This window comes from Macaca nemestrina, chromosome 4 (assembly GCF_043159975.1).
Source record: "Macaca nemestrina isolate mMacNem1 chromosome 4, mMacNem.hap1, whole genome shotgun sequence".
Lineage (NCBI taxonomy): Eukaryota > Metazoa > Chordata > Mammalia > Primates > Cercopithecidae > Macaca > Macaca nemestrina.
The window spans coordinates 31,625,064-31,646,569 of NC_092128.1; the positions used below are offsets into that span (position 1 = coordinate 31,625,064).

Here is a 21,506-nt window from a genome sequence, read left to right on the forward strand (position 1 = left end):
TCTGACAAAACCTGTGCCCTTAGTGCAACCTTACATTTGCACATTTTAGTATTTGCAAAGCACATTTACTACATTATCATTTTGTCAGCTTAATGTAATGATCTGGAATTTTAGTTGGTGAAATTTTTGGATCCATAAATTATTTCCTATGTGAGACCTTGTGCAAGTTTACTTAAACCTTCCATGCCTTAGTTACCTATAAGGGGGATTATAGTTACCTATAATGGGGCTATTATTTCTTATCTTATAGGTTTTTCTGAGGATAAAATGAAAAATACCTATAATGCACTTAGAATAGTTTCTGGCATATCACAATAAATGTTATATAATATTGCTGCAAGTGACTTGCACAACATATTCAAGTATGGATTTTTTTACCTATTTAATTGTGCATAGAAATTTATGCATTAGATGAGAGAATTTTATTGCTACACATTCAGTTTTATCTGCTGGTTTTGTATTTAATTGGGACAGTGAAGGCAACCAACTATATTATTTGCTGCTAATTCTCTTCTAGTCAGATACTAGTAGTTTATCATTCTCATACATTTTTCATTTACTTTGAAAAAGACATTAGGGAGTTTTAAGCACATTGATTTTAAGTTAGGCTTTGTTTTTATGGTTTCTCCCCAGAATAATACATATGTCTCAACATTTGCATTAGTTATTTGTCTCATCACACAACTGTTTTACTTTTGGTCATGTGTAAGATACTGACATGAAGCAAATATTAATTGGATAACATGCTAAAATATTTTGATGAAACAAAACTTGTAGCAATGTAGTACTGCTTGAAAGGAAGCATTCAATTATGGAAATAAAAGGTTCTTCAGGAGAGCACGATTTGGGCTGAATCAGAAATTTCTTTGGTGAATGTGTCATGAAAAGATAAAAAGAGAATAGCAATTATTAAAAGTCCTGTCGATGGTTGTCATTTGTGGTAGTACTCCACATTTTAGCTAAGGCCCTAGTACTGTTACATTATCTGCTGAGAGAGTTTACTCTCACACCTGACTGTTTTTGATCTGGCTTTTTAAATGATAAGGTGATGATTTTAGAAATGTCAGTGTTCAGGGACTAGTATAATTTGCATCTCCAGAGAACCTTTGAGTCCCTAGATTTGGATGACTCTTCACATCTTGAACTTCAGATCAAATGCTGGTATTCTTATACCTGTGCAGCTTCTTTATGTTTCTGATACTCAAGTGCTTGTGTCAGGTAGCGAGAACATATTCCTGGGATGCAAAACATTGTAATGTTTAAACAGTAGAATGTTGTGATTGAAAAAATAGCCAAAATAAACAAAACAACCTGTCTTTGGATGCTTGAGCATCCTATCTGGCTGTCCTGCTCTGTATAATCTGGCAACATTTTCAATACAAGAGTATGTAATGATGTTGTGTTCAGATGAGAAATTATTATACCGAAATGAACCTTAGGTGCATTTAGCTTTCATTACAAGTTAGGTTTTGAAAATTGGATTTTAATCCCATCTGTTTGTGGGACTGTCCTGAAAATAAATTAGCTCTGAGAAATAGAACTGTGGCTTTTAGTCAGACTTTCCCAGCTGTGCAAAAGTGTTTTTAAAAACAGTTGAAACTCTTCTTACTTTGGTGTACCTGAACCCTAAAGTACCTGCTAGTTGTGACTAGTAGCTTTTATTTTAGATGGACAGAAAAAGCAAAGAATACTTTTCTTCTAAGAAAAAAAATAGTGAAGCATTAGGAACATAGTGTGCACAAATGATTGAATTACCTGAACCACCCAGGACTTTTAGGGAAATAATTTTTATGTAGTTTCCTTCAGTTTTGACATAGAAGTTGTTAGGGAGGAAGATGTTAGGGTAGTTTTATATAAACTTCTGTAGGAGAGTAGCCATGTTATTTGCATGCCTCTTGCTTATTAGATATATATCAAATTCCTTGTGATGCAGTGCACTGGGCATTTGTAGATGTTTGAGAATTTTTTAGCCTCATTCTCCTTTCTTTGTGTAGGTAGGCTTTGAGAGGATGATAGGGTAATGAGGCCCACAGAGATAAACAAGAACACATTTAGTGAAACTTAACAAATAATTTTCCGGACTTAGAAGTTATACTTTCCACAAAACGTCTTCCCAATTTTCCGATTTTTCCTTCTTTACCTGGCCATCTTGACTAATCAGCTATTGTTTTTTGTTTTTTTTTTTTTTTGAGAGGGAGTCTCGCTCTGTCACCCAGGCTGGGATGCAGTGGCCGGATCTCAGCTCACTGCAAGCTCCGCCTCCCGGGTTTACGCCATTCTCCTGCCTCAGCCTCCCAAGTAGCTGGGACTACAGGCGCCCGCCACCTCGCCCGGCTAGTTATTTTTTGTATTTTTTAGTTGAGATGGGGTTTCACCTTGTTAGCCAGGATGGTCTCGATCTCCTGACCTCGTGATCCGCCCGTCTCGGCCTCCCAAAGTGCTGGGATTACAGGCTTGAGCCACCGCGCCCGGCCAGCTATTGTTTATTGTGATTCTAAGAGAACAACTTCACTTATTTCCCATAAAATTCGGCCACAAACAGATTTACACATACATATGGGCAAGAAATTTTTAAAGGAGTTTTTGGTTTTGTTTTGGTTTTGTTTATTTAACTGCCCTGGATATCTTTTTAATTTCAAAGTGCGCAATTGTAATGGTAGGAGGTGTTAATTTTTAAGGTTCAGGATAGAGGCCCTTCTCTCTAGAACAGTTAACTAGGGGTAAGTAACACTGTTCAAACCACAAATGCTGCAAGATGGAAGTCAGACCTACAATACTTGGATTGCCAGCCACCATCCAGCTTGCCATGTCATCTAATTGGAGGTGTGTGAGTGCATATGTACCCATATATACAAATGTTATGTTATGCTCTTTTTTTGAGTTGCAAGCACAGAATTTTACTTGGTAGCTTCTAAGGGGAGTTTTATTAGAAGACTTTATTTGGGATAATATGGGAGATGTGAGTGACCAGGCCTTATAGGAATCCAAGGGTAATTGTACAACTTGGCTTCACCATTCAGATTTCAACTAGGTAGGTGTTACAGAAATTAGAAAAAAAAAAATCAATGCAACTCTAGTGTCTGGATGTTGCCCTCGAGCAGCAGAAGTATTGCTTCTCTGCTGCTATTAGTCCTTTTCAGACTGCTTTATTTTTTTTTTAAATGAATTACCTCACCCTGTGTCTTCTCGATATGGTCGTAACTGCCTCGTTCTGCCCTCTGCTCTATGTCTTTCAGCTACTTTCCCCTTCTGTACAGCTTGAGTTCAGTCTCCTATAAGAGGAAATCTAATTAGTCCAGTTAGAGACATTGCTTGTTGGGCAAATCTCTCATGTCGGGCCCCTTCATAGGTTGCTGGTCAATCTGTAGATTGGCTGCTCTTGGGACAGTTGCTCTCTCTTGGTCCCGTCACTTGTGATCATGGTGGCAGAGTCAGTGGCATAAAACATGGCCCTGGGCCCCATAGTAGGAATCTTTTGGTGGGAATCTTTTAAAAGACGATAGTCCTAAAATGTGATGAGCTTTCCAGTATACATGTTTTTCTTTCTTTTGAAAGGTGACAGAATGAAAGGCAAGTTGTGATCTTGACTGTTATGTCCATGCAATATCAGCAGTCCTTTCCATACTGAGAAAACATCTTTTGATCAGTATCTGCCTTTCCTTTTCTAAACTGCCTGATGATTCTTTCTTTGGCTTTGTAGATTCATAGACAGCCTAAAGTTTTCACTCAGAAAGAGCTATCACATTTTTTGTAGCAGCATATTAGGCCACTGTGTCAGTTGCTGCTATTTTCCAGACATCCACAATTATGCTGCACAGTTTGAGTTGGTGATTTAGTGAAACCTCAAAGTATTGTTTCTGCTTTTCTATTTATGCTTGCCACATTTGGGCTTACTGTGCAATGGCTGCTTTATATCCTGTCATTCGTTCCTTCGATGACAGACACTATCCAGCATCCATCATATGCCTAGCATCATTCCATTCTTTTGGGGAAACAATCATACAATGGTTAAAGCACAGATTTTTGAAGAGTCAAGAAGACCTGAGTTCAAGTCCTGGCTTCTTTGCTTACTAGCTCTGTAGTGTGGGCAAGTTACCAAATCTTTCTAAGCTTCAATTTTCCTGTCTGTAAAATGATTATATTAGAAACTACCTTATAGGTATGTTTATTGTGGGAGTTTATAAAAGCTTAAATGATGTATATAATGTACTTAGCACAATACCTGGCTCAGGGAAGAGCTCAGTAAATATTGCTGTTGTAGTGATCACTGAACTTGTATCAGTTTCTTTCTGAAATACTTTCTAACACTTAGCTTCTGGTTATCTTGCTTTGCCATTTGATGTTCGTTGCCTTCTTGTTGGCAATAATCCAACCGTTAAATGAAAAGTCAAATGTAACATCTGTGATAAAGCCAAGATACACAGAAGTTTATTAAGTTAGAGCACTTCGTTATTTTATGGGCCTTTATGCTGGAGTTTGATGCCATTTTTGGTGGCACCTTTTGCTAATTATTCAAGAATTTGCTGATCTTTTATGATATTATTTTGCTTCTTCATGATTGTCTTATTGAACAATATGTAGTTTTGAATAGCAAACTCAGGACACTTTTTTTTTTGTAAACATTAGGCTGTGGGTGCAGGAATGTATTTTGAGTTTACAAGCAAGAATTGTCTTCTTTGTATCACCAATGCCTCGTAGTGTACCTAGCACACAACAGTTGCTAAGAGAATGATGGAGGAAGAAAGAAGGAAAGCAGGAACAACACTTCAGTTATCTTCAGGCGTATCATTAGTCAATAGTCTGTCTTGGCTTTTACTTCTTTTCCCATCACATGATCTAATTTGTATAGCTTCTCTACATGTGAGATTCCTCTTCATTTCTGGTTACTTATGGTTTCTGTTGCCTGCCTTCATTGTGTGAACCTTCTAGATTCTGTCATTGCTACTAAGTAATAGTGACAGGTTCAAACTCATGGTATGCTACATGGACTGTATTAGTATTAGCCCATATATAATTGCATGCTATATGGGTGTGCATTTAGTGATTTTTCTTGATAATTCTTAATATTTACTTTTGTTTAATTCATACTTAATCTAATTCCATGAAATGCAGCTCACCTTTCACTTCGTGTTCCACTTCCAGATCCAAACAAAGCATGCCTACAATACTTGATTGATGGTACTTTCTCTCATTTACATAATCTTAAGAAGTGGAGTTGATTGGTTATTTCATTTATCCTTGCCTGTTTCAAACTTTTCACACTGTTCTTAAGCCTTCAGCCCCATCTTTGCTTCCTTTATAAAAGTCAGATCTTGCTTATATCATGACAAAAAGTAGAGGACATTTGTTTATGCTCTCTTTTCACATCAGGACTATTTTTTATCTGCTGTCCCTTCTTTGGAGGAAGAGCTGTTCTTCTGTTCCAAGTCCAGCACTTCCACCCTTGCCTGTCTGCTTCACTGGACTTTCTTCCAACAACTCCTCCTCTTTACCCCTCCCCAGCTTCTGTCTCCCTGTCCACTAGCTCCTCTTCCTCAACCTACAAACCTGTTCAAATTCCTTTCAGTCAAAAAATAAACTTCTGTACTACCTTGAACCTAGTTACTGCCATCTAGTCTGTCAAACTTCCATGTTCTCTCATACTACCCTGTGTTAGTACTGATTCTGTCACACTGTAATTGTTTATTTCCTTCTTTTCCTTCTACATCAGACTGTAAGCTTCTGAGAAATCTGTCTCTTGATCATGGTTGATTCACGAAAGTCCACGCTAGTTCCTAGTGCATCATAGGCATTCAGTAAATATTTTTTTGAATGAATGAATGAACAGTGCTAGAGCCATGGCTATGCCATTCACTTTGTGAACCATCTGTAATTTTTTTCTACCCCTATATTTCAGTTGAAAGTTCACTTGAAGGTCACCACATAAATGTGAAATCTAGTGACTTCTCTCTTTACATCATGCTTGACCTCTGCAACCATTAGTGCTTACAAATTTACCTTTTCCACATATTCATGGTCACGTATAACTGGGTCACTTTGGGCCAGTTCCAGTATTGCATTCAAAAGAAGCAGACAAGCCCCAAACCTTTGGAAAGTAATGAACTTCTGTAATATTTTAGTGAAATCTTCTAATGAGATAGAAATACACAATTAAATAAAGCTCAGCAAACTTCAAATAAGTTCTCTTTACCCACCTTTCTTCCCAAATCCTTACACAGCTTGGCACCTTCAATCTCTCTTTTGTAACAATTCACCCAAAACTTGTACACTTTTGGCCAAAAACCCCTTGTCCCCTTTTTTCATATTCTATGTTTATTTGCTTCCAAGAACAGATTATTCTTTCCAGTTTAAATCACTTTAGCCTCTTTTGACTCCTTCCAACCAAGTTCTTTCCTAAACCAGTTATCTTACTCAGTATTTTAGAAGTCCAGGAGCATTGTCTTGATTTCATTTGGTTTGCCCTTACCAACTTTCTTTGCATAATTTTATTTAATCTCAATGCCTCACATCAGTGAGTTTTCCCTGACCTCCTGGGTGTCTCCCTTCTGTGTCTCTGTGGTGCCCCATTTACAACTCTCTTGAAATAATCTATTTCTATCTCTTCTCTAAGCTATACATTTCTTAAGGGTAGGGGTCCTGGCTTTTTTTTTTATACCCCTGTGTCTAGCATAGTACCTAGAACATGGTGGGTGTTGATAAATGTTTACTGGACTGATGTTTCTGTGAAATTTAATACTTTCTCTTTTGCCACTGACTTTTGTTTTGTTACTAGGTCTTCAAACATGGATTAAGGTTTCCTTAATGTCTTTTTTTCTTTTTATATACTCTTAGTGATTTCTCTATTCCCAACGTGTCACTTACCACTTCTATAAAGATGACTCCAGGTCTGTTTTCTAGTCTGGCCATTCTCCTTAAGACCATTTTTTTTCAAAGCTGCATATCAGACATCTCCACATGAATGTGTCACCGGTATCTTAAATGCAACAAAAAACTCAGTAATCCAAACTTATCTTCCTTTTAAAATTTGTTCCTCCCTATGTGCTCCTTGTCTCAGTTATTCTAACTTCTACCCTTCCGGTTACCTATGCTAGTTGGAATCCTGGCAAATGCCTTAACTTCTTTCTTTTATACTCTCCTAATCTGTGATCAATGCCTATCCATCCTGCCTCTGCATGTTTTTCACATTTGCTTCCCCTTCCCATCTGTACTGTTAGTAGTTTTGTTATCACTTACCTTCACTATTGCAGTAGTCTCTTAACTGACCTTCTCTAATCTGTCTTCCATTGTGTTGTTAGAAATATCTTCCTAAGGCCGGGCGCGGTGGCTCAAGCCTGTAATCCCAGCACTTTGGGAGGCCGAGACGGGTGGATCACGAGGTCAGGAGATCGAGACCATCCTGGATAACACGGTGAAACCCCGTCTCTACTAAGAAATACAAAAAATTAGCCGGGCGAGGCGGCGGGCGCCTGTAGTCCCAGCTACTCGGGAGGCTGAGGCAGGAGAATGGCGTGAACCCGGGAGGCGGAGCTTGCAGTGAGCTGAGATCTGGCCACTGCACTCCAGCCTGGGTGACAGAGCGAGACTCCGTCTCAAAAAAAAAAAAAAAAAAAAAAAAAGAAATATCTTCCTAAAACACAGATCTGTTGTTAACTGTATGTTCATCACTTGACTAATTTACTTATCTTTCAGGTCTCTGCCAAATGTCACTTCTAAATAAAGATAAAGTATGTCTGCCTTCCTTGTTTGTTTCATGTTCCTTTCCTACTGTCATCTAATACCATTTGTAATTATGTTTATATTTGTGCATTGATTTGTTTAATGTCTTTCTTCCCACTGGAGAGATTTATGTAAGGGACTAGGGAGAGTTATGTAGACCCTGAGGCCTAGCACAATGCTTGGGACATAGTAACACTTAAAACATTATCTGTTGAATGAGTTAATGGATAATAGCAAAGTACAGGCAGTACAGGCAAACAGATACCGAGAAGCAAAGGCAGGGAAGTTACAGGGTCCTAGACTCTTACTACATTCTCACAGACCTTAATCTGTAGTTTAAAATAGTAGTGGGTTTCTCCCTTTTGCTTTTTGCATTTATTTCCCTAAAGATGAGAGTGAACAACTTAACTACTCCACACTGACACTTTAGTGAGGGCACTGTGGAACCTTTTTAACCAGAAGATGGAACCAGGCTTGATGATGATTCAATCAAAGCAGTTTTAGTGTCACACTTGTCTGATGGAGGCAATTTGTATTTCTGAGGAAATTCCAATCAAATAACAGATTACTAGATTTTTTTCCTGGTCTAAATATTATTTTTGGGCATTTCCACAAAAAGCTTTTTGGGAAAGGTAGTTCTTACACTGGGGCTTGGAATAATTGTATCTCTGTGCTTGGCCTTGGAATAATTCTGTCTCTGTTGGAATTGTGCACACGTTGAGGCCTGAGGCGTCATCTTATATAGGGCCTTCACTGTGTGGCTTTCATCTATTCAGCATCTTAGGAGAGAATCATGTTCAACACAGTTTTGCTTTAAGCTTTTTACTTGGTAACAGCAGTTTTGCCTTAAGTTCTAAAGCTTAATAACGAAACTGTGTTGAATGAGAACCTTTCCAAACGATATACTTTTCGATGTAAGCTGAGTTTGTTCATCCAAAGTCATCAAGAATAGGTTATGTTTAGAACACATGGAATGAATAAATATTACTGAATTCATGAATATAGTTCATGGGCTAAACTTTATTGGATTTTAAATTTCTTTATATGTAATTCCATTCACCTGTTTATTCAGCCATCTACACTTGAGCAACTACTTTATGCCAAGGACTGTACTAAACATTTAGGATTTGAGGAAAAATACGACTTGATTACTCTCAAGAATTTTATAAGTCTAGGCTTTTTTCATGTCTGAGGCCAGAGTGATTTTTCCTTTCCTTTTTTTCACTCAGGATGAAGTACATAGTGGTGTAATCCTAGTTGACTGCAGCCTCCAACTCCTAGGCTCAGGTGATTCTCCTTCCTCAGCTTCCTGAGTAGCTGGAATACAAGCCTGTACCACCACACCTGGCTAATTTTTATTATTTATTTTTCATAGAGATGGGGTCTCTCTGTGTTGCTCAGGCTGGTCTCGAATCCTGGCCTCAAGCAATCCTCCTGACTTGGCCTCACAAAGCGATGGGATTACAGGCACACACCACCACACCTGGCCTTAGAGTGATTTTTAAAGTGCAAATTCATGCACTTTTTTCCAAGACCTCAGCTTGGAATGTCCTCTTGTATTACCCACCTCTCTTCTTTCAGGACTCATTTCTTAGGAACCCTCCCTGTCTCTCCAAGGCAGCTGAGTACCCTTCAATATACTCATCCCACCCTCTCCCTCTCCTGTTGTGGCAGTTAGTGCCGTGTTTTGTAACTACCTGTTTATTTGGGTCTCCCCAGCTAGACTGAAAAAGGCCCTTGAAGGCAGGGCTGTGTCTTTGTGTCCTGAGTGCTGAACACAGTACCAAGTACACAGTTTGTGAGCAATAGAATTTGTGGAGGGAATGCATTTTGGATGGAGGCTATTGGTTAAGTGACCTGCAAAACTGCTCCAGTATCATGCCAGGATCAGTCTTCTTTGCTCATTATTGATGAGAAGCAATACTAACTTATGTCTTTATTCCTAACTTAATTATACTCCCAAGTACACATTTGCATGCTTCATTACATACCTGTAGTGATATCAGTGACACTGATAAAGTATTTTTTCATATTTTAGTTCTCATGTTTTTGACTCTTTATTTTAACTTTGTTGTTGATTGAATTGAGTATTTGAGTTGCTGTTAGTATAAATAAAAGTTTCCCTCTTGGATGACTTACCATGTTAAAAAAAAAAATCACAAGTAATATTATGCGCTAGTGATACCTTGTAATTTCAGATTTATTTTGTTCCAGCAAAGAATCAGTTTGGGTCTCTTTGGAGAAGGGCATACATCTGAGTTGACATCAACTTTTCTGTAGGAGAGATTATTGAATCTCCTATAAAGGATTATATGTAAATATATAAATTAACATTTGTCTGTTTTACAAAGTAGAGTGCCTGAAACATGAATATATAAAATGTTATTTTCAGTGTACTAGAGTAAAGGAGTTTGGTATTTAAAGGAGTTCTGTACTTTGGTAAAGCCACAATTCTTTTGATTACACTAGTGGTTGGTTATTTAATCAGGATATGAATTCAAATAGCCGACAAAATTTTGAAAAAATGCAGATGTCTGGCTGACTCCACATCTATCAGATTGCAATTTCTGGTGGTGGTGTCCAAGCTCCTATATATTTTGTACCAACTACACAGGTAATTTGATGGGATAGCCAGAGCTACTCAACTATATAAACCAGAGAACCTCGAACCTTAACATATGATCATGTGGGACCTTGTTAAAATGCAGATTCTGAGTCAGGAGCTCTGGGTGTGACCTTTTTTCCAGTTCCAGCGAGCTCCATGTGATGTTCATGCTGATGGTGCATGATCCACACTTTGAACAATAAGGCTATAAATAATAACCATCTACATTTTAAAAGATTTCCTTTTTTTTTCATTTAAGTGTGGTGTATCTGTTCCTACTCTTGCTTATTCTATAAGACAAGTGTAATGGGCTTTAGATCCAGTCTAAAATAGTTTTGTTTTGGATATTGTCTTCCATTAAAGTTTCAGTATGCAGAGGATGAAACTTTGTCCTTTTTTTCCAATGACCATCAGATAAATGATAAACCTGAATCTAAAAGTAATTTCTCATTTCCTATCCTCCTGTCAGCTATGGTCCTTTGAGGTCAAATAAAAGTAGAAGAAGCAAGTCATCTGTTCAGAGACTCTGTTGCCTCTTAAAAATAAAACTCAACTCTGAAGATTACACGTGCTTAATTTTCGTTATGATATTGTTAGGACTAGGTGTGTTTATCGTTTTTAAGGCATTGACTGACAAGTTTGTTTTTGAATAAGCCCTATTTTAAAAATTAATTTATTTACTTAAAAATATTTTGCTTTCAGGTCCTCTTTGTTAGAATTTTAATTTGGTATGTTCCATACAGAGGTGGAAATAATGTTATAGCTTCTAAATAACTAAATTAACTTTGTTGCTAAGAATTAAAAATAACCCAAACCTTACTGGGTTGATCATAGGAAGCTGAAGGGATACTGGGGCATACGTGACAGATTTACTGATGTGCCTGTAGTTGATTTGGGGGCTGTGGGGTGGTGACAGCTAGATTTGTTTACATGCTACTGATGCGTAGATGGTGTCCTAGATATGCAGGCAAACAGGTATTTGCTAGGTTGAATTAACCCAAATTCCTTTTAGTCTCTTGAGTAATGCAGGCCTTTGTATTACATGTTAATTAAAGAGTTTATTACTTGTAAGACTAGTTGTGTTTGAAATGAGGTATTTGCCTTTTAAAGGTTGAAGATTTCAACTTAGCACGCTTTATTGAGTAGAAGATGAAATAAATTATTTAAAAATATGATGGGGACAGATTAGTAATAATAAGCAAATTAAATTATACAATTTTTTTGGCAGAGCTTGTTCAGTATCAAAAGTTAAAGCATTCCATGAGTATTCTTCATATTTCACTGTCTTACATTGACTTATTTCATTCAGTCAGTAAACAGATAAGCTCTTGCTTTATGTGAGGCACTGAGTAAGGTACAGAGATAAGCAGTGCAGTTCCTCTTCAAGTATGATGGAGGAGGAATACATTTTAAGGACACAGACGTGGAATATTAAGGCACACTGAAGAGTTAGGAAAGGCTTATAATTCCTAAATTCTTGAGTTTTGAAACAGATAGGCAGAAAAAGTTTCCATGTAGGTACAGAGACATGAAATCACATGTAGATTAAGGGAAGGAGTATGAGACAGGGAAATGGACAAATCAACAAGGCTTTTATGTACCAAGTAAATAGTTTGAACTGTATTTCAAGATTAGGAGTACTGTTGAAAGATTATAAACAGGGACGTATAATAGCACCAAGGGAACTGAATTGGAGTGGAGGTGGGGATGTAGGACTGTGTGAGGGAAATCAATTAGGAGACTATTTCAGAAGTCTACGTAAGAGTGATAGGATGTAAATTCAGGTTTTGGCAATGAGACTATAGAAAAGGATACAGGTGAAATAATTATTTCAGAAATGAAATTTTCCAGGCAGTGGAGACGAAGAAAGAATCTAGTATGATTCAGTTTCAGGCATTCTAGTTGAGCAGGTGGGTGGCACCATGCTTCAAGGCAAAGAATACAGGAGGAAGAAGAACACTTTTCCAGGGGGAAATGCTGAATTAAATTTTAGATATGTATGTTGAGTTTGAGGTGGTAGTGGGACATCTAATTGGAGATGCTTAATAGAAGTAGGATATACAGGTTAGAGGTCAAGATCGAAATTGCCCAGGGGCTAGAGATTTAGAAGTCATTAGTGTTCATGTAGTTGTTGAAGCCATAGACTTTGAAGGGATTGCCAGGAAGAATAAATAGAATCAACATATTATACTACTACATGGATTCTTTTCATTTATTATGTGATTTATGATAATACCTATCTATTTTAGTTTTTCATTTGGGAGCAGGTATTTGGGTAGCTCTGGTTCACTCTCTCTCTCTCTGTTACCCCCATCCCCATATAAAATATGTAATATAACGTGTATTTAATGTTACTCTGAGAAGTACTGAATAATTAAATTGTAATAGTATTAGGCAATATGAATTAATTTATGTGTTGTATTCAGAGAGGTTTTAAGATAAAATCTGTAAGACCTATTTTAAAAGATTATTTCTTGAAAAAGGAAAAATCTTATTTTAAAAATAAAGCAATTTATTAGTGTTCTTGGACTAAATAAGATTTATTTGTTGAGTCCCATAGCTTTGATCTGTCCAGGAATTTTTATGATTTACTTCCCATGCCTCTGATCTAGGCAGGTACTATGTCTGTGTGCCTAATCTAGTCAAGGAAAACTAGGAGAAAGCCATCTGGCTGATCCTGATAGAATTTGACATAATCCATACGAGAAACTTAAGCAATTTAGTATCCATAGCCAGAGTCTAAGGGAATAAAGGTACTATTAAAGGTTGAACAGATGATTTAAATATATTAATTATACTTTGCAAAGCTGCACTTTTTTGACTGGTGAATATTTAATGAAATGTAGATCCTACATCATCATCCTGTGGCTCTCACTGGTTTTTCCCGTTTCCATCTCCTTTCTGGAGGAAGAGCATAACAATAAAACTGTTTCTGATCTTGCCATCTAGAAAACACTAGTATTAAAGTGGAAATTTTTGTCTCCTTAAAAGTGAAATGAAGCAGCCTATTTACCACCACGCATCCCCAGGCCAGTGGGTACTTACGAAGATATGCAAGATGACTTTTCAGAAATCAGCCTTGCTTGGGATGAAACCATTGATTTAATAAATAAAGCATAGGTCTGTATACCACTCAAGATGCCATTGGTCTGTATCAAACTTTTTTGGCATTAACTTTTAAAATATGCCTTTAAAGGAAAGAGTTCCCAGGAGACTTTGTCAAGTTTCAATACAGTAAATGTTATGGCTGAGTTATAACTCCTAAAAACTGAAGTTAATAATAGAAATGACAGATCTGAATTAGAAGAGGATAGCTATAATAAAACAATTTTTGTTATTCCCTTATGATCTATAGTAAACACACACATATTTTTAAAGTTTTTTGTTTTAATGCTTTGAAAATGATTTCTCTTTCTTGTTATTTATACTTTAATCAATGATGAGTATTAGCATTAAAGCCTAATATCCACATCAAATAATACAAGGCACACTGCTGTAACACACAATTATATTAACCATAAACTTTTACCTGTTTCAAGTCTCTCATTTTAAATAAATTTGTTTAAACATCAGTTTTTTTTTTCCTGGCAAGGCTCTATATTCTCATTCACACCCCAGTAAATCACTAAGAGATTATTGATGAAGATATGTGTATTTGGGTGTTTGAAGGATTATAACAAAAATAAAAAGTAGAATAGAATTTTAGAATATATGCTTTCTACATTGAGGACTTCATTTGCTTTATAGCCTTCTTTATATTTGTTGATATTCTTTCTTGCCCTATGCCAACATTTTAGAAATACATTTTTAGAAATTTCTTACAAGGTTTATCAGTATGCTACCAATAACAACACACACACACTCTCTTTCTTTCTCTCTCTCTCACACACACACCTTTTTATCCATGTAATAACAAATATCTTGAGTTTATAGTGTGTATTTTGCTAGAAGTTAAGTGGTTATACATCTTTGCTTTAGCTTTACAAAATCACTAGATCACTGACAGATGGTTTTTTTGGTTTATTTTGTTTCGACATTTTTTCATATAGTTAAAACCCACAGCACTCAATTTCATCACCCAGGCCCAATTCACAAGCTTAATCAATGGCAAAGTAAAACTGGCACCTCTTGATTTCCTGGTTTGTGTTTTTTGGGTGGAGTTGATTCCTGAGTATGAAAGTTGTTTTAGGAAATAATATTAGGTAGCTGCAAGAAAATACTGGAAGATGGTTACCAAACATCCTGTATAAGTGTGATTTTCTCATACCTCAGGGCCCTGTTTATTAAAAAGTTGGATCTAGATATGTGTTGATCTTGCCTAGTCAGCCAGTTTTGATATACTACTAGCATGTTACCATTCCTATGTAGTATTCTATAAAGAAAATTTGGCAACCCAACGTTTGAAAATTTTTTTAACATTTTTAGCCAAGTTACTATTTAGAATCAAACTATGTCTAAAAGTAAATTCATCACCCTGTTATCTACGATTACTGCTCCCATCCTACTAGAACTGACTCTCCTTGCTTGACTTCTTCATTTTATCCATGTTGCCACCACCACTTTGCTTATTACGCAGACTTCAAAGTCTTATTTCGTCTATGAATCTGTTCTTGAGAGTTCCAACTCATGGAGACCTCTTCTGATAAACTCACATTTACCTTACCATTTATTTTTTACTTCTATCCTTTGTGTTATTATTGCATTATTAATTATATTGCCCCACCCCCAGATTAGACTCTAAGCCCTTTGAGACCCAAGGCTAGCAGTTTTACCCTGCAGCATGTAGAATTATGAAAGAATGGATCACCAGGCCTGTCCCCATTCTCCCTGTTCTGTAAGGTATCAGTAAGTTTTGATTTCTTTTTTGTAATGTCTTCTTCATGTCCTACTTTTCCTGGTCTAAGCTTTCTATTGCTCTACTCTTGGCCTTCTCTGGTTCTTTTAGTATCTTCTGTTTATAAAGATTATGGGTGATTTTTAGAAGATTCTTGGGATAATTTTTTGGAGATATATGGGTGATTTTCAGCTTTTTCCTATCTCAGGTTCAATTTTGAAACTCTACCACAAAAATTCTACCTCTTTATACTTGCATTTAATATTTATTCAATAATTGAAATGTTTTGAGAGTGTGTATCTCAGAAGCAATAGTTTGGATATGTTAAAAAGTGGGTTAACCACACTTTTACTTTCAATACAGAATAAAAAGAAGAGTAAGTCTTTGCAAATTAAGGCTAATAGTTATTTTATTTCACCACCTGATATTTTGTATATACCTTCAATTGAGCCATAATTCTGTTGAGTTGTACATGGAGAATCTAGAGATTTAGTATTTTAAAATTGAGAAAATTGAGGTAAGTGATTGCACAAGGTCAAATGTGTAGCTGATGAAGAAGTCAGGAATAGAAGCCAGCTATCTCTTTAAGATTATTTTAATATGTAATAACATGTTTTTAAAAAGTACAAAAAGGAATACTGTGAAAGGTAAGTTTTTTCCCTACCCCATCTCTCAGTTCCTCCATTACCTTCCCCAGAGGAAAGAAGTTACCAATTTCTTGGACTTTCAAGAGCTAGTTCATGTATGTAAAATCAAGGAAATGTATACATTGTCCTTCACACAAATGGTAGCATCTTATACATACCTTTCTGCACCTTGCCTTTTTTTACTTAACAATGTCTGAAAATTGTAGAGCCTGGGATTTTTTTGTTCCTTGGTCCATGAACTTTCCATTTTACTATACCGCTTATTATTATTAAACAACTTTTTTTATTAATATGAATGGACAGAGTTATTAAATTATTATTTACTTCTAGCATATTGAGTACCTCACATGCAACATGATGTAGTATTTCACATTTCTTTCAGGAGGAGAGGGTCACTGATTTATGATACATAATGTTGAAAGTTAAAAAATAATAAGGGAAATTTATAAATAGCTGTTACTGCTGGTTACCAAAAATAGCTAATTGTATATTTACTTTTCCATTTGAGAAAGAATTGGCAGATGAAGTTTTCAGGGAAATCATTTACCTTCAGACTTGTGTAAAAATTTGTACGGTTTGTACAAACAGTTTATCTTAAGGCCAGTGAGAAGCAATGATGTTATAAATGTCAAACCACAAATGTTTGTTTCATTTTCTAAATTTTAAAATCTCCAACCTCAAATTTATATCACAGAAATAGTTTTTCATTTGTTTCTCAAAACAGTTTGTAACTATATATTTTTATCTTGATATGATTCATGATCATCTATATAAAAATACACCATTAATTTTGATCATTCTGGGTTTTTTTTTTTTTTGGCCAACTTTATCTATCAGCTCAATTATTGCTTTAATTCTCAGAGAAAAATACAGCCTGTCAGAACTGTTTGATTTTAGATCTTATGGACCAAACTGTATCACAAAAGACAAATCCATTAAAAAATGTGTCCCATGCCAAATTTCCATGATAATATTCATAGAGGTTGAGTACTTATATTTGAACTTCATGTTAGATAATTAGTCAGTAATTCTGCTTTCTTCCTAAAGATGGCAGGCCTTCTCAATGTATTGTATACTTGGTAATTCTGTTTGAAAAAGTATTAGACTCCAACCATTGTTGATTGGAAAAAAAAGTTAATCAGACTAAAAATATATTTTCATAACACCATCATCATAGTTAAAATCCAGTAGTTGAATAAGTAAGATCGTATTCTTGATGTTCATAGCTTTAGTGCAGCTTTTACATGTGTTGTCCTCAACCCTGAACACAGGGTCCTAATGGTTCTTATTGCATTTTGACTTTGGAATTCTTGATGTAAGATAATGAACTAAAAGTCTTGTCAAGAATTGTGATAAGTCATGTTAGGATCCTGCTATATTTATAAGTTTCTCTCCTATAGAGATGATGTCAGGAAACAAAAACTGGTCAACAAAACATCCCAAAAGGAAACAACACCCTTAAGTAATGATGTATTGCATATATTTGTGAACATCTGAAATATTTTTATATTTATTCTTTGGTAAAAATTTATATGTCCAAGTTCTACTTGAACTTTTTCTTTTTGCTTAGGTGACTGATTCTTTTAATAAGCAAAATAAGTACTTATCGGTGCCACTGGAAAAAAAAAAACACTTTGGCCTTATCTGCTGTGAAAACTAAGCTCACAAGGTAGTGCTCTAGAGCATGGATAAACACTATATTTTGTTCCTCCTTTTCCCATCATTTCCGTTTCTAATTAAAATGGGGTGTGTGTGTGTGTGTGTGTTTAATCATGTGGGATTTTGCTATTCAAAGAAGGCAGACAGCAGGACAGAGGGCAGGCTGCCCTCCCTGCCAGGCCTCACAGGTAACTTTGATGTGGCCACCACTTACTAAGGCTGACCCTGATTATTAGTTCATCCAGAGAGGTAACTAGGTACTAGAAGACTGCACCACTTTAATCAGCTTCATAGATAGTAGTGTATAAATACCACAATTCAGTTCTTTAATTTGTGATGGGAAGTGTCAGGCACAGTGGTTTCTCATGTTTATGGTTCAGTGCATTTTCTCCCAATAGGCAAATCTACATGGAAAAATAAATTATAATCAGAAGGTTGCTTGGTGAGCATTGAATCAGCTCTCAGCAACCAGTGTCAGCAAGCTCTGGTAGTGCAACACACTCATCTTCCCCATAGGAATGCAACTGCCACTCAGACCAGATATTGTTCAATATGCAGAGCATCCTTTCTACTGGTCCAGGCCGCAGATGCATGGCCAGCTTTTGCTTTCTTCATTTCTTTTCCTACAGAGGTATTGTAGACTTTCTCTTTTGATACTTTTTTTTCAATTAGAATTTAATACAGTTGAGCTGATTAACGTATGTAAAACACTTAGCCCAATTCCTGGTATACAGTAAGTACGTGATAACTAGTATTATGAATAAGCATAACTGGTTTTGAGTCCAAGTCATCTTGTTACTTGTAATATCAAAGAGTCTTTTGGGCCATTTTTATAGATGAGTGTGATCCATCTTTTGCATTTTGAGTTATTTTCATCCTTTAATTCTTTTCATTTAATTCTTCAATTTTATTTGTCCTTAATGTTGAATCCATGAGCTAATTAGGACAGTGCCTTTGACTGTATGTGATTTTGCTATTGTTTTAACTTTAAGATTTTTATTCTTTTAAATTTCAGTTTCTTGCTCTGAAATACCCCATTCTCCACATTTCCCCCATCTGTAATGTGAATCTGTTGGAAGAGATCACCTTGAAGTTGCTGCTCGGTTCCAGAATACATTTGATTTTATATCTTATTTGAGTATATGATGTCAGTTGTAGCCATGTCCATCTAACTGTGCTTGCCTTCATTTTAAGCTCTGCTTAAATTGTTTCTCATAGAGTGTGAAGTTATTTTGAAAATGGTAGCAGCACTGAATCCTTAGAAGGATGGCCATGACACTGGGAGGTTGTGATTGAAAAATCCATGGGTAAGTGTAGGATTTCAGCAGTCAGCAATGACACTACAGACCTGACAGATACACAACTGACAAATCAAAACATTTTGTGTGAAAATGAGTACAGAAAGGAATGATTCAGATGAGTCAGTTGGTCACCCCAGTAAAAACAATCATTGTCAGTCTTCTCTCCATCCACCTGGGAAGTGAGTTTTTCTTTTAAGAGTCGCAAAGAAGATTCGGGAAAATGGTAGAAATTACCACAGCTCTTTCTGGTGCTTGTAAAAATACATATTATGGTGCATTTTTGAAGGTGGTGGTCTCAGAACCACATTTTGAGAACTGTCAAAGATAGGAACCATTGTCAGAGTTCAGAAGAGAGATAGATCATTTCAGGCTGCAGTAATCATGGAAAGCTTAATGAAAGAGACTGGCTGTGGTCTGGGTTTTGAGAGATGGACAGGATTTGAATAGATGAGAGCAGGGAGAAAACATTTTTCGGTGGGTGAAATGCCAAGAACAAAAGTACAGAGGTGGGAAACAATAGTGTAAGGGGAGTGCGGAATCAAATAGTTTGACTCAAAGGTTCTTAAATGTGGTCCATGAAAGAAAATTGAGGCCCTACTTCTGTCAAATGACATCACTCACTTCAGACTTGGAAGAAATGGGCATCTCTGCGTATTTCTCTTCAGCATGCAACTGGATGAAACTGTTGATGCCTATCAGTGCATCCAGCTTCACATTTTCATGTGCTTGCTGATGTCATCAAAAGAACTCCATTTTAGAACACCTTTTGGAAACTGGAAAGACTGTCAACATCTTCAAAATAATCTTTCTCAATAAATATTCAAATGGAAGAAGAAAAATTGCACTCTGGGGGAAGCTGGTGCACCTGTGATGTCAGGAACACAGCATGGTTTTCCTGCTTGATGAGGAAAGGATTGCCGCACGTCATTGTGTCTCAGTACTTTCCATATCAGCAGCTGTCACCACCTTTCCAAAAGGTGTTGTCAAGAAATAGGAGCAGGTTAAGATGTTTTTCTCTAACCAGACAGAAATCTGTGGACTTTCCAGAAGTCTAATTGAACTTGAAGGCAGAGGAAATAATGTGACTTGAGTCTAACTTGAAAGTCTTGGAGGAATTTGGTGTTACAGTATGCAGGCCATCTTAACCTGGCAAATTCCATTCTATGTGATTCTGCTTTCATTCTATTAAATATGTACCTTTGTGAGTCAAGGATTTCAGCACTTGTTGCCATAGGGAAGAAGTTGTAATGGATTATCAAAGATGAAGTATATGTTGCTATGTCAAAAGCCAAAGCACAATTTCAACTCATTTAAACTAAATCTTGTTGAGATGTACTGCTGAACAGTCAGAATTTTCTAAATTTTTTTTTTCCAGGAAACAGTCATTTTTCTTTCAAAAGAGAAAGGAGGCATAACCCTTTATAAATATTGCTTATGTTCAGGAAATCAGCTTCCAGTGCAGTGAAACGAAGTATATGGTGTATGCATTTCTGCGCATGTTTCTGGAGGAGGAAGTTCATATCTTTAGTTAGAATCTCATACTAGTCATTGACTTTCCTGAATGGCTAATAACTATTGATTTAGCTATTGTGGAGGCAGTGGGTTGCTCTGGATAAATCTGAGCATAGGAATGAGAGAAAATCAGCTCATTTGAAGAATATGGGATGCGAAGCTTTGGCACGACAGTGGCAGGTAATGTAGGGATTCAGGTTATCCCCCGCATCTGAGTAATCTGAAGCTTCTCAAAGGTAGGAACCTTGTGTTATCTTTTTTGTTCATACTGTCTGAGCACAGTGCAGGAGACATAATAGGGACTCCAAAATTGTTGAGTTAAATTGAAATCACTGTATGAATAGTGAAAGCTGGACTGTAGCACCAATAATAAATGCTCTTCTGTCTTATCTGTATTTAACACTGTTTGGTTACATCATCTGGTGAATACTAAGGTTTTTGAGAGAAAGTGTTTTATAAAAAGCTCCTATAACCTTCATTTTATTCAGGAGCAGTTGGTTAACACAAACTTTTGGCCTTAAGAGAATTTGTTCTCTTTGGACATTTTATTTATTTCTGATAATTTTTACCAAAAGTATGCTTCCAGACACAATAATTGTATCCAGTACCTTCAGGGTGCAGGAAACTTACAGGATGGTGTGATTACTTATGTCATCGTTTGTTTAAACAACAAAGCAACATTCCAATAAATAGTATTGGATTTGCTCATCATTAAATAAAATCAGCCTGACAACTCTGAGCTCACTTTAGCTTAAAATATATTGGAAACTTATAATGGATCTTCTATCAATCTAATAACAAAGCCCTGGAACCCCTCTCCTGTGTTATATTATTATAATTTTATTATCACTTTTATGCATGTTCCCGGAACAAGGTTTGGCAAAACAGACTCCCTAGGTATTAACTTAAAATTTTAAATTAATTTATGATTGGGAGACCAGGATGTTAAGCTTAGATTCTAGTTCATTGTCATATTTTAGTTTTGATCCCATTCAATTATTCCAAACTAAAGAGAGATTCATTGAATCTAAAACATTGGTATGATCTAAAATATTTGTCTCACATTTTTCTGTTTTTAGCAAACTTTGTGTTCCCAAGTCTGGAAATTACAAATCAAATTACATTTCTCATTTCTCAAAAGCCCAGAATTTTTTTTCTAAAGTGGAAATTATTACTGGAGTTAAATAAGGTATAACGTCACAGAAGACAGTGGCTTTGATTAACTGCAAAAT

General features: G+C 36.2%; 1 protein-coding gene across 4 annotated transcripts in view; it reads left to right on the forward strand.

Moving 5' to 3' along the window:
• LOC105474805 (zinc finger protein 800) overlaps window positions 1–21,506 on the forward strand; it is a 113,411-nt gene that overhangs the window by 86,347 nt on the left and 5,558 nt on the right. The gene's annotated exons all lie outside the window — the stretch shown is intronic.